Raw genomic sequence first — 16810 nt, forward strand, 5'->3', positions numbered from 1 at the left:
GGTCCTCCACATAGTCCGTGGAAGGGCTAGTGGAAAGGACCCTAGAACCAGTATACACTGGCCAACAGACCATGACCTAGTCGACGGTCCGTGGTCCTAGTGATGGTCCGTCACTAGCACTGTGGTCCGCCTCCGTCATATTTTAAGTGAGGTCATTTTGATGTTTCCCCTATGTGTTGGTCCTCTAAACTACATCGTTTGACCCCTAAACTAGGTTGTTTTACTATGTTTAAGCTTGGTAATTTAATCAAAACCTACCCCAGTCTATTCTTTCACCAAAAATTCACCAAGATTAGAACGAAAATAATAGTAAAGAGGCAATAGCTTTCTCAAGAACACACAATAATTTTTCTTCAGTTTCAACCCCAAAATCAAAAGTTTTCTCGTTCAAAGTCATCCCCAGGTATGTGGGATTTCACTAGTGGATCCTTTCATCCACTAGGTTCCTATAATTCAGTCATATTCTTAATTTTCTATCTTAAGCTTAAAGTAACATCTCTTTCTTGATTAAAACTCTTTAACTTCTCACCAAACACTTTCTCAACTAACGCTTTTCCTTCAAAAATCTTCAAACCCACTCTTTTTTTCCATTGCTTCAGTCTAAAACTTCGAGATCTTGAAACCCTTTTGATTGTACTGAGAAATGAAGCAGTTGGCAGCTTTACAGCAAGGTCGCCGGAGCAATAGCTTTAGAGGGTCGTCGGCGTTAGATTCGTCGTCAGATGGGTCTGTAAAGTCACCAGCGACTATTTTCTGGCTTGTGCTTCATGGGGTTTGCTGTTTGATCAGTTTGGTTCTGGGTTTCAGATTTTCGTGTTTGGTGTTCTTTCTTTTGTTTACTAACTCAGCTACTACTCCAAACAGTATTTATTCAGCGACCTCTTTGTTTCATGATCCGGGTGCTGATGTAGCTGTTAAGTCGGAAATGACGTCATTTTCTGGTGGGGAAGATCAGCTGAATAGGACATCGGTGTCGAGTAGCCGGGTGGTGGTAGGACGGGATGGGATATTAATAAGGCCTTGGCCTCACCCGAATGCGAGTGAGGTGATGCAGGCACATAAGATAATGGAGATAGTTCAAAGGGAGCAGAGATTACAGTATGGTGTTAAGAGTCCAAGGACTGTAATTGCTGTAACACCAACATATGTGAGAACTTTTCAGACTTTGCATCTTACAGGTGTGATGCATTCTTTGATGAATGTGCCATACAATGTTGTGTGGATTGTGGTGGAAGCTGGAGGAACAACTAATGAGACGCCTCGCTGATCGCCAAAATCGGGTTTGAAGACAGTTCACATTGGATTACGAGAGAAGATGCCTATTTTGTGGGAAGATCGCCATAAATTGGAGGCAAAAATGAGATTTCGCGCTTTGAGGTATAGAAGTTTGTTTCTAATAGCTTGTTACCTGATTTCGCGCTATTTGTACTTGTATTGTGTTTTTATATATGTGGTGAAGAATAATTTTGGTAATTTTAGAAATTGAACATGATAGTGTGCTTTGTGTTTGTTTGACGGAACAGATATGTGAGAGAAGAGAAGTTGGATGGGATAGTGATATTTGCTGATGATAGTAATATGCATAGTTTAGAGTTTTTTTGATGAGATTCAGAAAGTGAAATGGATTGGTGCTCTATCGGTGGGCATTCTTGCTCATTCAGGTGGTGTGGAAGAGGAGATATCAACAGTTCAGAAAGAGGAAGATAAGCATTTGCAATTGCCTGTTCAGGGTCCAGCTTGTAATTCATCAGATCATTTTGTTGGTTGGCACCCCTTTGATTCGTCTCAATAAGTGGAGAAGAGTGCCAGATACATTGGTGACAGGGTAGTGTGCTGCCAAGGAAGCTTGAGTGGGCTGGCTTTGTGTTGAATTCCATATTAGTCTGGAAAGATGCTGAAGATAAGCCTGAATGGGTTAAGGATTTGGATGATGTAATTGGGAGACAGGGAAGATGTTGAGAACCCTCTATCTTTGCTGAAGGATCTTTCAATGGTGGAGCCTCTCGGAAGTTGTGGGCGCAAAATTATGCTGTGGTGGCTACGGGTTGAAGCACGAGCAGACAGCAAATTCCCTGCCAGGTTAGTTTAATAGTGCTATCCTGCCGCATGTTGCATTGTGTTTTGAATGTTCATACCATTGAATCTTGTTTGTTGTTTTTAACTAATATGTCTATATCATTCTTTTCTGTTTCCTTATCACTAAGCAAAATCGTAATTGTGTTATTCTATTTTTTTTTTTTCATATCTTTTAAAAATAAACTTAATAAAATAAGATAAAACTCAAAATATTTATAAAAAATATTTAAGCTCTAAAAAAGATATAAAATTTAAATTCGATCAAAATTACGTGTCTACAATAAAAAAAATTATCTTGTTTATTCTTAATGTTCTTCTCATCAATTAAAATTGAATTACCACATATACTTTTGAAACTACTTAATATATGACATATATATGATCATAGTAACAAACTCTCACTACTTTTTGTTTAGATAACACTTTTTTTAGGCCTAAGTCATCGATAGCCCCTTAAAGTTGTCCGCATAATTCATTTAGACACCTCAACTAAGACTCTTACCTATTAGACACTTTAATATTAATAAATATTTATCTATTGAACATAAAATAATAACTATCTTTACAAATATTGTGCGTGTAATGCACACTCTTTATCTTGACAAAAAGTACGAATAGAACTACGACACGTGGCACATGGGCCCATTAATTTAATTTTAAAAAATAAAGAATATTTTCCTTCCTTTAATAATATATAAAAAATTAAATTAATTAAAAAAAAATCTTTCCCCTCACCCTCTCCCTCACCCCCACCTAACCCCATCCCATCTAACTTACTTCCCTTTTTTCTTCATCTTATTCTCTTCTTCTTCTCTTCTTCTTCTCTCTTGTTCCATAATCACCATTCCTCTTCATAACAAAAAAAAAATGCCTAACCCCATCTCATTTCGAATTCATCCACCAAATGTTTTTCTCTTTCATTTTCTTCATTATATGTTATTCCTTTGACGACTATTCCGATTTTATAAATATAATCGACCTTGATAAATTATTTTAAAATCGACAACAAAGAGAAATTAAAATTATATCAAATATTTTATAGCATTTCTAATAAGTTTATGAATGGTGATAGTTGCTCAATTGGAGTTATTGAAAATAAAAAAGTACAGATATTGGTCAATTTTTAACTCCAAATGTTTCAGTTTTTCTTCTTCTTGAAAATGCAGCAGACGTTTTGTTTACAAAAAATGAAAAAAAATCATAACAAAAGTAGAGAAATTTGAAGTTTTTAAAATGGTGGGTTGAAGGAAGATGAGTGTGGGTTTTTTTTGTTTTTTTTTTATGATTTAAAAGATTTATGCTTAATTAAATTAATTTTTTTATATATATTTAGTCAATGCATGCCAAGTGTCAACAAAGTAGGTATAAATATTTAAAAAAAAATAAAAAAAATGCATTCACGCGCTCAGCAGCAGTGAGATACACTTACTTTGCCACATCAGCGTTTTGTGTTTAATAGGCACATTTCTTGATAATTTAGGTGTTCAATAGGTATAAGTCCTAGTTCAGGTGTCTAAATGAATAATCGGGACAAGTTTGAGTGGCCGCATATGACTTTGGCCCTTTTTTTAATATAATAGAAAATATTATTATTTTTTAGTCTTTCTCGAATTGAAATAGGGTCTATATTTTCTTTATATTCCTTGATTTTAAAGTTGATATGAGAAATGATCAACAATAACTCCATGGATGATATTCCTTTATTTGAAGCCATGTAATTCTTTTTATGTTATTGACATTAATTGTTCAACTTTAAAATCAATGATCATACTAGTAAATGTGTATCCTTTGTCAATTCAAAAATATTGACAAATAAGAAATTTCTTATTTTATTAGGAACATTTTTATCGATGTCAAATGAAAAATAACGATAGATAAGTTTGATATTTTATACTAAAATTAATGATGTGTTATAATATTTTTATCATAAAAAAAAAAAAACTTTTACTAGGGCTTGTTTGACCAAAATATTGACAAAAAGAAGAAGATAGTTTTGATTTTTGATTAAAAAAATTTAGCTTCATTTTAAAATCACTATATTTTTATAATACAAAACGGTGTCGGTAAGTTTCCTTTTCAATGTCTTTCTCTTTTTTGGAATAATATTTGCAAATATTTTTACATAAATTTCATAGTTTTAATTTGAAATTAGAATATATTCCTAATAAGTTTCTAATTACATTAATTTCTTAAATATTTTTTAAAAAAGATACAATAATTGAAGCTTCGATATATTAATATGTAGCTCGGATACATTAATATGTAGCTCGTATACATTAAATATTGTTTCTGATACATTAATATGTAGGTCTGATACATTAAAAACTAGCTTCGATATATTAAATACTAGCTCGAATACATTAATATCTAGTTCGGATATATTAAAAACTAGTCAAATATATTAAAAACTAGCTCAGATACATTAATATGAAGCTCGGATACATAAAAAAAAGGTTTTGGAAATTTTTAAAAGTAATAGAGGATAATAGAAATAAGTGAAACAAAATATGTGTATTTTTGTAATTTGTCTATCTTTTTTTTTGCGATAATGCCCAAGTACCCCCTCAACCTATGCCCGAAATCTCAGAGACACACTTATACTACACTAAGGTCCTATTATCCCCCTGAACTTATTTTATTAATAATTTTTTACCCCTTTTTAGCTTACGTGGCACTATCTTGTGGGCCCAACGATGGTTGACTTTTTTTTCCGAACTAGTGCCACGTAGGCTAAAAAGGGGTAGAAAATTACATATAAAATAAGTTCATGGGGTAATAGGACCTTAGTATAGTATAAGTGTGTCTCTGGGATTTCGGGCATAGGTTGAGGGGGTACTTGAGTATTTTCCCTTTTTTTTTTTGTTTATGTGTAAGATGGGTTTGGGCCGCTTTTTGGGGCTAATCCTTTTTCTGGAAAACTTACATAAATATAATACAATAATAAAAATACCCCAGATGATCAATATCATATTTACTTTTGAAGTTCATTCAGTGGAGGATGAACAGTTGTCGCCGTATAGGCATGTTTACTTTTCAAGTTCATCTGTTTGAAGATGAATTGTTGTGGTCGTAAATCTTGTTTTATTTACTTTATAGTTCATTCAATAAAGAATGAACGGTTATGACCGTAAAGGTTGTTTTCTTTTTCTTTTTCAAATATAAACTTGTAAAATAATTTTAAAATTACTTCTTCTTTTTTTATTCTTTTTGGCAATTACATATGATAATCCTTTTAATTTTCATATGTGATTGTGTATGTGTGTGCGCGCGCGCGTGCGTGCGCGTGTGTGTGTGAGCGTGCGTGCGTGTGTGTGTAACACAACAACAAACACTATAGTTTTACGAGTGAGATTTTGAAATAGTAAGATATAGGCAGATCTCTATTTATGTGAGTAAGACAGACTATTTCTAATAGACTTTTGACACAATTAGAATAAATTTATTTGGTAATATACACATTTCCCTATTACTAATTTGCACATATCGACCTGTTAATTTCAAAATTGAATAATAAGATGTGTTTTGTTCACCCAAAAAAAGAAAAAGAATAAAACAATATAGAATTCCAATTTTTTCATATATATGTTCCCAAAAAAAACCTCTATATATATTTCTTCATTTTTTTTCTTCTAGCATAAGAATATGAAATTCTCAACTTGTACTAATTCTATTCTAAATTTGTCAGAAAAATATTTCCTTAATCATATAATTATAAGAACTTTATGACTCAAATGCGTAATAGACATAATATAAAAATTAACAATTCAAAATTAAAGTCTTTTTTATAATTTGTACTTATTAAATGAATATTATTTAGAAATTAATAAATTACTTGAAAGTAATTAACTCGTGTGTGTGTGTGTGTGTGTGTGTATATATATATATATATATATATATATATATATATATATATATTTCCTTGACTTACTTCCTTAATTAGTGAAAAACCAGATTTTGCAATCTAAAGTTGAAATTAAATTAATTTCATCTTATTTTGTATGCAGACTGATAAGTCAAATAGTCTATGAAGCATTGAACCGCATTCAAAAGTTGCAGAACACTTTCAATAAACTTAAAAGTCAAAAGCTAGAAAGGCTAGAAGAAAATAACATAATGTTGGTGGGTTTACAAAAAGTTGGTAATAGGTAGGAGAAGTATGCGGGTAATCATGGATCAACCTGTAATTCTACAACTATTATACAAGCTAATCATGATTCTAGTCCCCTTATTCCAACTGGTTTTATGATATGGAGTTCACTAAATGTTGTACTAAATGTAGCGGGTGAAGATACACATATTAGTGTGTCTTGTCTTAAGAAACCACGACTATTTATCACCCTTTATTATGTTTTGGAGAAACATAAGATTGACATTATGTCTGCTCGAATTTCATCTAATCAATTCAGAAGCATGTTAATGATCCAAGCTCACGTAAGACCTTTCATTTTTATCAAAATAATATATTGGTCTTTTTGAACACTTTGAACTTGGGTTTTAGTTAGCACACTCTTCGAGTTATTTTACGTATCTTTGTTTGATTAATCAAAAAATTGAAGAATGACACGCGTTGAGAAATTCTTTTGAATTGGGTGTTTGAGAAACATATAGTTGTTTTATTTTATAAGTTTCAAATCTAATTGAACATTTATCTTCACACGAAATGGAATTAAAAAAAAGTATATACCTATCCTATTTTTAAAAAAATGTCTCCTCCCACCTGTCTCATTCTGAGGTTGAATCTCTATTTGCTATCACATATAGTTTAGTCATAGATTATATTTAGACATTATTTAAATTCCTGAATAGTCTTTCTACTATTACAAGATTCATGTACATATATACTGACAATATTACTATTGTTGTTATTATTGATTGCTTCTAAAAACATGTTTGATTTATATTTAGGCTAAAGATGAAAGTGGGGTTGCTCAATTCTCCGAAGCATTCACCGTGGAAGACATGTACAAGCAAGGTGCAAATGAGATAATGTGGATGATAACCCCCAAATGATAAATATCATATTTACTTTTGAAGTTCATTCAGTGGAGGATGAACGGTTATCGCCGTATAGGCATGTTTACTTTTCAAGTTCATCTGTTTGAAGATGAATTGTTGTGGTCGTAAATCTTGTTTTATTTACTTTATAGTTCATTCGATAGATGATGAACGATTATAATCGGAAAGGTTGTTTTCTTTTTCTTTTTTCAAATATAAACTTGTAAAATAATTTTAAAATTACTTCTTCTTTTTTATTCTTTTTGGCAATTATATATGATAATCCTTTAATTTTCATATGTGATTGTGTGTGTGTGTGCGTGCGTGAGTGTGAATGTGTGTGTGTGTGTGTGTAACACAACAACAAACACTATAGTTTTACGAGTGAGATTTTGAAATAGTAAGATGTAGGCAGATCTCTATTTGTGTGAGTAAGACAGACTATTTCTAATAAACTTTTGACACAATTGGAATAAATTTATTTGGTAATATACACATTTTCCTGTTACTAATTTACACATATCGACGTGTTAATTTCAAGATTGAATAATAAGATGTGTTTTGTTCACCAAAAAAAAAAGAATAAAACAATATAGAATTCCGATTTTTCCATATATATGTTCCCAAAAAAAAAACTCTATATATATTTCTTCATTTTTTTTTCTTCTAGCATAAGAATATGAAATTCACAACTTGTACTAATTCTATTCTAAATTTGTCAAAAAAAGTATTTCCTTAATCCATATAATTATAACTTTATGACTCAAATGCGTAATAGACATAATATAAAAATTAACAATTCAAAATTAAAGCCTTTTTTATAATTTGTACTTATTCTATGAATATTATTTAGAAATTAATAAATTACTTGAAATTAATTAACTCGTGTATATATATATATATATTTCCTTGACTTACTTCCTGAATTAGTGAAAACCCTGATTTTGCAATCTGAAGTAGAAATTAAATTAATTTCATCTTATTTTGTATATGCATGCTAATAAGTCTAAAATAGTTTATGAAGCAGTGATCCGCATTCAAAAGTTGCAGAACACTTTCAATAAACTTGAAAGTCAAAAGCTAGAAAGGCTAGAAGAAAATAACATCATGTTGATGGGTTTACAAAAAGTTGGTAATAGGTGAGAGAAGTATGCGGGTAATCATGGATCAACCTGTAATTCTACAGCTATTATACAAGCTAATCATGGTTCTAGTCCCTTTATTCCAACTGTTTTTATGATATGGAGTTCACCAAATGTTGTACTAAATGTAGCGGGTGAAGATGCAATATTAGTTAGTGTTGTCTTAAGAAGCCGAGACTATTTACCACCCTTTGTTATGTTTTGGAGAAACATAAAATTGACATTGTGTCAGCTCGAATTTCATCTGATCAATTCAAAAGCATGTTCATGATCCAAGCTCACGTAAGACCTTTCATTTTTATCAAAATAATATATTGGTCATTTTGAACACTTTGAACTTGGGTTTTATTTAGCACACTCTTCGATTTATTTTAGTGTCTTTATTTGATTGATCAGAAAATTGAAGAATGACACGCGTTGAGAAATTCTTTTGAATTGGGTGTTGGAGAAACATATAGTTATTTTATTTTATAAGTTTCAAATCTAATTGAACATTTATCTTCACACGAAATGGAATTAAAAAATATATATATATTTATCCTTTTTTTTAAAAAAAAATGCCTCCTCCTACTTGTCTCATCCTGAGGTTGAATCTCTATTTTCTACCACATATAGTTTAGTCATAGATTATATTTAGACATTATTTAAATTGTTTTACATGAATAGTCTTTCTACTATTACAAGATTCATGTACATATATTATGAGAATATTACTATTGTTGTTATTATTGATTGCTTCTAAAAACATGTTTGATGTTTATTTAGGCTAAAGATGGAAGTGGGGTTACTCAATTCTCCGAAGCATTCACCGTGGAAGACATGTACAAGCAAGCTGCAAATGAGATAATGTTGATGACAACCCCCAGATGATCAATATCATATTTACTTTTGAAGTTCATTCAGTGAAGGATGAACGGTTGTCGCTCTATAGGCATGTTTACTTTTCAAGTTCATATGTTTGAAGATGAATTGTTGTGATTGTAAATCTTGTTTTATTTACTTTATAGTTCATTCGATAGAGGATGAACGATTATGACTGTACAGGTTGTTTTCTTTTTCTTTTTCAAATATAAACTTGTAAAATAATTTTTAAATTACTTCTTTTTTTATTCTTTTTGGCAATTACATATGATAATCCTTTAATTTGATATGTGATTGTGAGCGTGTGCTTGCGTGCGTGTGTGTGCGTGCGTGTGTGTGTGCGCGTAACACAACAACAAACACTATAGTTTTACGAGTGAGATTTTGAAATAGTAAGAAGTAGGCAGATCTCTATTTGTGTGAGTGAGACAGACTATTTCTAATAGACTTTTGACACATTTGGAATAAATTTATTTGGTAATATACACATTTCCCTATTACTAATTTGCACATATCGACCTGTTAATTTCAAATTTGAATAATAAGATGTGTTTTGTTCACCCAAAAAAAGAAAAAGAATAAAATAATATAGAATTCCGATTTTTTCTTATATATGTTCCCAAAAAAAACTATATATATATTTCTTCATTTTTTTCTTCTAGCATAAGAATATGAAATTCTCAACTTGTACTAATTCTATTCTAAATTTGTCAAAAAAAGTATTTCCTTAGTCCATATAATTATAACTTTATGACTCAAATGCGTAATAGACATAATATAAAAATTAACAATTCAAAATTAAAGCTTTTTTTATAATTTGTACTTATTAAATGAAAATTATTTAGAAATTAATAAATTACTTGAAACTAATTAACTCGTATATATATATATATATATATATATATATATATATATATATATATATATATATATATATATATATATATATATATATATATATATATATATATATATATTTACTTGACTTACTTCCTGAATTAGTGAAAAACCTGATTTTGCAATCTGAAGTAGAAATTAAATTAATTTCATCTTATTTTGTATATGCGTGCTGATAAGTCTAAAATAGTTTATGAAGCAGTGAACCGCATTCAAAAGTTGCAGAACACTTTCAATAAACTTGAAAGTCAAAAGTTAGAAAGGCTAGAAGAAAATAACATCTTGTTGATGGGTTTACAAAAAGTTGGTAAAATAGGTGGGAGAAGTATGCGGGTGATCATGGATCAACCTGTAATTCTACAGCTATTATACAAGTTAATTATGGTTCTAGTCCCCTTATTCCAACTAGTTTTATGATATGGATTTCACCAAATGTTGTACTAAATGTAGCTGGTGAAGATGCACATATTACTGTGTGTTGTCTTAAGAAGCCAGGACTATTTACCACCATTTGTTATGTTTTGGAGAAACATAAGATTGACATTGTGTATGCTCGAATTTCATCTAATTAATTCAGAAGCATATTCATGATCCAAGCTCACGTAAGACCTTTCATTTTTATCAAAATAATATATTGGTCATTTTGATCACTTTGAACTTGGATTTTTAGTTACCACACTCTTCGATTTATTTTATGTGTCTTTGTTTGATTGATCAGAAAATTGAAGAATGGCACGCATTGAGAAGTTCTTTTGAATTAGGTGTTTGAGAAACATATAGTTGTTTTACTTTATAAGTTTCAAATCTAATTGAACATTTATCTTCACACGAAATGAAATTAAAAAAAAGTATATATCTATCCTTTTTTTTAAAAAAGTCTCCTCCCACCTGTCTCTTCCTGAGGTTGAATCTCTATTTGCTACCACATATAGTTTTGTCATAGATTATATTTAGAGACTACTTAAATTCCTGAATAGTCTTTCTACTATTACAAGATTCATGTACATATATACTGACAATATAACTATTATTGTTATTATTGATTGCTTCTAAAAACATGTTTGATGTATATTTAGGCTAAAGATGAAAGTGGGGTTGCTCAATTCTCCGAAGCATTCACCGTGGAAGACATGTACAAGCAAGTTGCAAATGAGATGATGTTGATAACAACCCCTAGATGATCAATTTCATATTTACTTTTGAAGTTCATTCAGTGGAGGATGAACGGTTGTCGCCGTATAGGCATGTTTACTTTTAAAGTTCATCTGTTTGAAGATGAATTATTGTGGTCGTAAATCTTGTTTTATTTACTTTATAGTTCATTCGATAGAGAATGAACGATTATGACCTTAAATGTTGTTTTTTTTTTCAAATATAAACTTGTAAAATAATTTTAAAATTACTTCTTCTTTTTTTAAATTCTTTTTGGCAATTACATATGATAATCCTTTAATTTTCAATGTGATTGTGTGTGCATATTTCAACAGGTTTTATGATATGGAGTTTACCAAATGTTGTACTAAATGTAGCTGGTGAAGATGCACATATTAGTGTGTGTTGTCTTAAGAAGCCAGGACTATTTACCACCATTTGTTATGTTTTGGAGAAACATAAAATTGACATTGTGTCTGGTCGAATTTCATCTGATCAATTCAGAAGCATGTTCATGATCCAAGCTCATGTAAATCCTTTCATTTTCGTCGAAATAATATATTGGTCATTTTGAACATTGTGAACTATGGTTTTTAGTTAGCACAATTTTTGATTTATTTTACGAGTCTTTGTTTGATTGGTCAGAAAATTGAAGAATGACACTCATTGAAAAATTCTTTTGTATTGGGTGTTTGAGAAACATGTCTTTTATAAGTTTCACATATAATTGAACATTAATCTTCACATGGAATAGAAGTAATAAACATACATACATACATACATACATACATACATATATATATATGTGTGTGTGTGTGTATATATATATATATATATATATATAATCTTCACATGGAGTAGAAGTAATAAACATACATACATATATATATACATATACATACATACATATATATACATACATACATATATATATATATATATATATATATATATATATATATATATATATATATCTTTTTTTAGAAATGCCTCCTCCCACCTAGTCTCACCCTGAGGTTGAAATTCTCAATTTGCTCCTACATATAGTTTAGTCATAGATTATGTTTAGAAACTATATAATTTGGTTTACCTGAATAGTCTTTCTACTTTTACAAGATCATATGGATAAACATATGAACATATATAGTGACTATATTATTATTGTTTTTATTATCGCTTGCTACTAAAAACATGTTTGATGTATATTCAGGCTAAAGGTGGAAGTGGGGTAGCTCAATTTTCCGAAAGATTCACCGTAGAATACATGTACAAGCAATCTAGAAATGAGATAATGTTGATGACAACCCCAACTGATCAAATATCATATTTACTTTTGAAGTTCATTCAGTGGAAGATGAACAGTTGTATAAGCATTTTTACTTTACTAGTTCATCCGATAGGAGATGAATTATTGTGGTCATAAAAGTTATTTTATTTACTTTTATAGTTCATTTGATAGAGGATGAACTGTGGTCGTAAAAGCTATTTTTTTTTTACATTTTATCCAATGGATGATGAACGTCTCTCCATGTCGGAGGAATGAAAACTATGAGATTTGGTCCTATCAAGTTTATTCCAATTATATTTGAAAATAGCAAAACTCTTGATTTGACATATGTTTATGTGTTTGTTTTGTTGCAGTGTTTGGTATGGATGAATATTTTTTTAAATATGTATATTTCCATTTTAAAAATAGTCTCGATGAAAATATATTCCTTACAATGAGAAAAATTGTTTTCATGTGGAAACATGAAAAAACAAATGGCATAAATTACATTAATGATTGTGAAGTCGTTTAATTGTAAGCAATGCCCCCCCCCCCCCCCCCCCGCCCCCAAATATTTTAAGACCCTCGTTTTTTGTTACTAATAAAACCTTAATTCAAAAAAAAAATAAAAAATAAAACCTTAATTCTATATTAATATTCCTTTACAATAAATATTTAGGGTAGAAAGTACAGAATATTTACTGTAAAAAAAATTATTTAACCAATGTGGTATGGTTAATTTACATTCTAATATTATTATTTTTTCTCTAATAAAACTTATATTTATATATATTTTTTTCATTGTTAAACTTAAAATTTACTCTTATACTAATTAGTTATCCAATCCAAGAGATAAACGACATTAAATAAATTTAAATTATATTTCTTTTACATTCTTCCAAAGTTCAAATTGAGATAATAAAATATTACTATGTTATCAAGCTATCAATTTCAAAATACAAGTTCTATTTTCCTAAGTCTCAACTATCCTTTATAAGCAAATGAAAATTTATAATATTTTTACCTCATAGGAGTATTTTTATTTTACTTCTTCAAATTTAAATATGTCGAAATATAAAACATAAATCATATTTACAATTATGAATTTTCTTAAAATTTAAGATTTATTATTATAAATTTTAATTTGACTTTGAACCCCTAACATTCTTCACCAGTGTTTGATTCTTGACTCCCACTTATTTTAATTCTTACCAAACCAAGAGGTTAAAAATATCATGTTAGTTAAATTTTTTTTTTTTAAAAAAAAAAACTACTTTCATTTCACCTTCTACAACAATTAGCACTTGCAGAGAGTTCATATATCACTTTTATTTAGGTCAATTTTTTCATATTTATTTTAAAATTTTGTCTATATATAAATAATTTCTTACAAATTTGAAAATGATTTCCTTAGTAGAGCATGAAAATAAAGTGTTATAGCCGATAAGTTGCATTTTTAGCGTACAATGATCTCTCCTCCCACCCCCGCCGGTGCCGATTTAATGGTAAATACATTTAATTGGAGGAAATTTCATAAATAGCTAATAATTGAAATATAATGAGTTATTTTTAGCTATGATTTGTCTAATTATATGGTGTACTTATAGTTTCAGTACTCGTGACTTACTTTGTTTGTATATCTCGTTGAAAATTAATTTTTTAATATAAATTTGACTCTTAAATTAATTAATAATGCAGTAATTTTGATTATTATAACACAAAGAAATCCCACAAATCATGCTTGTTTTATCTGACTAGAATTTTGTATCAAATATGACTCTGCTAAACAAAGAATGATGTCAAAAAATTACATGATAAATATACAATAAGTGTATTATAAAAATTCTGAAAGTATACAAATAATGATTGGGACGTATATTAGTTGATAATATACAAATACTAAAAAAGTAATTGTATATAATTGTTAAAAATATACAGACAAGGCCTAAAAAGTATAAAAGCCACAATAAATACTAATACGCAAACTTGATAGAATCACATATAAATAATGTGAAATGTATTGATAGGAATACAAATCACAAAAAATATACAAATGCCTTAGATTTCTTCACCCTTACCTGGTCCATTAACCCAAATTCATATTATAAACGGAAAATGGTAAAAAAAAAAATTTAAATTATCCGAAATAGTTCACGTATATCCTTAAACTATATTTCGGCTCAAAACTACCCTTCCCTTCAAATTGTTGGATCAACAGTGCCCTTATTAATTATTAGTAAGAGTTATTAAATGTCATGTAGATGCCACATTGTAACGACCCGCTACGTCGCTTTGAGAACTAGGACTAGTTTGACTCCTTTTGAAAATTTAAAGGGGTATTTTTAAACTATTAGATAACTATGAGTACCAACTGATGAAACTTTTACTAAATAAATAATTAGAAAATAGGTTAGTGGGGTTTCACGGTTAAATAAACTCTTGTTTAGAAAATAAAAAGGGGGTGGAGGCAGAAACTTACCGTAAGTGACGAACGAGAGGAGAAACAATAACCTTTGCTAACGAAAACAAGGAACTTCTCATCCCTTTTCAATTCTACCAAGGTATGTTGTTAGAGTAATTTGGTTTGTTGTTATTATTATATTATTACATGGATAGTTAATATCAAAGTGGGGAGAACAATTGGTATCAATTATAAATAAAAGAAAAAAAAAGGGCAGATTCTTTCAAAAAATTTCCTCGATGTTTAGTATCAACCCATGATGTATTTAATTTCATTAATGACCAGCTTTCTGATGGTGTACACTGATTTAAGGGTGGATTTTTATCTTATTTTATCATTTTATTTCTTGTTATTATTATTCTAATTGATGGGAAAAAAAATTTAAAAAAAAAGGGGTTTGGAATTGAAATTTTGGATGGCAGCACGTAGGGAGTTTGGAGTTATTATATAGGCAGGAGACAAAAGTGGCTGTCAATCATGAAGCCAATCATTGGCAACCCTGCCAATCATTGACAATCATTGGAAATCATGTGTCAATGATTGGCCTTTGTATAAAATTCTTTAACATTGGCATGTTAAAAAATAAATGACCTGCAGATGGTCATGTTGCAGCGCTTTTGTTTGTCTGCAGTCGTTATTACGTGACCTGCTTAAGCTAATTATCAAATTTAGATTTAAGTTTGATATATTGAGATAGGTAATTAATTATTAGGTGTTATTTTATATGATCTAACTTTGAATTTTAGTCCATTTGAAGAGGTTAGAGTTAAGTTCTTGGCTTGAAATTTAGCAAGTATGAAAAATTTGGCATACCACTATATATCAAGATTTGGAGTTTGGTTGGAAAAATGAGTGAGTTTTAGCGTCTATGATAGACACATAATAATTTGAATGTCTACAAAAAATTGCTTACTTACGAATATTGCAAAATTGGTAGATTGGGAATGTGCTGAAACCTTGCGAAAAGGAAAGGAAAAATCTTAAAAGTTTCGTGGCACAAGTTCGGCATCTAAGGTATGTTAAGACTTTTTAGACTTGTTGAAGGACGTTTTCCTAATTAAAGATTAAAAAATAGAAATAGACAAAGGGGTAAGGGGGAAAGATGGTGGTCTCGTATCAATGGTGTGACGGGCATTGGTACAAGTACCGGTGTTATAAAAAGGAAAAGTACTATTATAGAATGTGGACTGAAATTTGAGAATGCCAAAGCATATGGGCATTAGCTGATATATTATTGACTTAAATTCCTTGTGTGATTGTGTTTTATTTATTTCACCCGTATAGTTGTGATTATTGAGGTGGTTATGTATTATGTTCATATTGATTGATTGAGATGCATCATCATCCCCTATATTGAAATAATATTGTGCACGTGCATAGACATGAGATTGAGTATAAGTTGGGCACGTGGAGATCGTCCGTGCTGGGGATGGTGAGATGTTAAGATTGTAATTTGGGCATGTGGAGACCGTCCGTGCGAAAATTGTTTGATATTATGATAGTGCGTTGAGATCGTCCGCACAGACACGTAGAGATCGTCCGTGTCGGTATATGGACCTCGCGAGTCCCCCATGGGTCATGATCTCTCGATGTATTTCCGAGAAGTATCATATATATACGGTTGAGTGTGTACTGGGTATTCTGAGACAATTTATTACATGGTGTTATATTGCATTGCATTTCATCACATCATTTATTTGATGATTATGTGTTTTGTTTGGCGTTTGGAAAATACTTGATGTTGATTACGTTTATTGATGAAACTTAAATAGTGAGTGTAATATATATATATATATATATATATATATATATATATATATATATATACTTATATAATTTAAGAATTTATTTTGTTTTATAAACTCCCGTCACTACTTTTTCGTTGTCGGTCAATGAGACATACTGGGTACACGTGGTTTCGTACTCATACTACGCTTGTTGCACTCTTTGTGGTGCAGA

General features: G+C 30.0%; 1 pseudogene; it reads left to right on the top strand.

The window, feature by feature from the left end:
* Positions 1-501: 501 nt before the first annotated feature.
* Positions 502-7370, top strand: LOC101247548 (probable beta-1,4-xylosyltransferase IRX14H; annotated as a pseudogene).
* Positions 7371-16810: the final 9440 nt, after the last annotated feature.

The sequence above is a fragment of the Solanum lycopersicum genome, chromosome 1 (genome assembly GCF_036512215.1).
Source record: "Solanum lycopersicum chromosome 1, SLM_r2.1".
NCBI lineage: Eukaryota > Viridiplantae > Streptophyta > Magnoliopsida > Solanales > Solanaceae > Solanum > Solanum lycopersicum.